Genomic DNA, 1,872 nt, shown 5'->3' on the forward strand with positions numbered 1-1,872 from the left:
ATTAGTGGCGGGTCCCACTGATAATATTTTATTTATGCATAGTGTTTCCCAAACACTATAAATAGGGCCATAAACTCTTAAGGAAATCTCATCCCAAAAACAACTCCTCTTATAGAAGAGTAAGAGAAAACACAGAGAGAGTTTGTGAGAGTTCTTGGAGTGTATCTGATCAAGAGAGGGTGTTCTCTTGGATCAATTCTTTTAGGATATAAAAGAATTTGGCGTCGTCGTTGCACCGTGGAGTAGCTCCGAAGGAGTGAATCACGTATTTCTGTGAGTACTCTGGTTGATCTTGTGCCTTTATTTTGTATATTGCGTCTCCGTTAGAGGCGTTCTTATTGGGGTGTATCCTAACAACTGGTATCAGAGCCTGACTTAGAGTATATATATCTGCTTATCGTATGCTCTGTGGCTGCCACTAAAAGTGAATCCTCCACATCAGAAAATAAGTTAGATTAATATTTACTCTTTTAAGGCATTGGGCACTATTCACGTGTACGGCACTATTCATGTGTACGGTACTATTCACGGATACGATACTATTCATGGATACGGTACTATTCACAAATATTGTACTATTCACGAATACGGGAAAGATGTAATCTTTCGCCATGGGATCTACAGTTGAAGACAACAGGCTTCGAATTGAGAAGTTCGGCGACCAAAATTTCAGGTATTGGAGGATGCAAATAGAAGATTATTTGTACCAGAAGGATCTCTTTCTACCCCTCCAAGGAGAGGCGGGGAAACCTGAGAAGATGGACGACGATAAGTGGAAGGTGCTTGATCGTAAAGCACTTGCCACAATCAGGCTCAACCTTCACCAGCATGTGACTTACAACGTCTCGCATGCAACCACCACCAAGGAGTTGATGGAGGCCTTAGAGGCGCTGTATGAGAAGCCGTCTGCTTCAAATAAGGTGTACCTGATGAAGAAGCTATTCAATCTCAAGATGCAGCAAGGAGCTCGCGTGACGGACTTCTTGAACGAATTTCAGGCTGTGGTGCAACAGCTTGCTGCAGTAGATCTAAAGTTCGACAACGAGATCCAAGCTCTTCTGCTACTTTCTTGTCTACCAGATTCATGGGAGAATATGGTAATGGCGGTGAGCAACGCTAATGGCAATGACAAGATGAAGCTCGACACAGTGGTTGGGGCAATTCTGGATGAAGAATCTCGCCGCAAAGTCTCAGGAGCTGAGGCCTCTAGCAGTGGGAGTGCTCTGCATGTCGAGGCACGAGGGCGTGCACAGAAGAAGGGTAGGGGACGACGATGCCAATCAAAATCCAGAGGGAAGTCTAAAGGGCCTAACCCAAATGGTTACGGTGAAGGGAAGTGCTTCAGTTGCTGTAGGCGTATAAAATTGCCTATAGGTCCCACAATACAGCTCGATGACGTTAATTTCGACAAACGGACCATCGGGCGACGTATCCAAGCACTACCGTTATCCCGCTAACGCCGAAGCCAAACCATACGCAACGGAGCAGATTAACGAGGCGACGAAGCCAACAAATCGCACCCAAGCATTGGAACGCATCCACTCGCACGCGGAATCGAACCAACGTTTCGGGGAATCACCGAGTCATCTAAACAAGAACGAACTCGGTGATATGACGATCGAATCAAGATCGGTTTCGGACTCGAACTCAGAAGTGGACTTACTGCCTAATCAGGAACCGGATCAACAAATCGAATCCGAACAAGTCAACCACGCAACCGAATCAAAGTCCAAATCAACAACAAATCGGAACCCGAACGACGGAACCCGAACGACGGAAACCGGAAAACCCGCCTAAGGGGGCTCGGCCAAAGCCGAGCCACCTGTAGGTGGCTCGGCCAAGGCCGAGCCACCTGTAGGTGGCTCGGCCAGG

The sequence above is a fragment of the Asparagus officinalis genome, chromosome 8 (assembly GCF_001876935.1).
Source record: "Asparagus officinalis chromosome 8, Aspof.V1, whole genome shotgun sequence".
NCBI classification, from domain to species: domain Eukaryota; kingdom Viridiplantae; phylum Streptophyta; class Magnoliopsida; order Asparagales; family Asparagaceae; genus Asparagus; species Asparagus officinalis.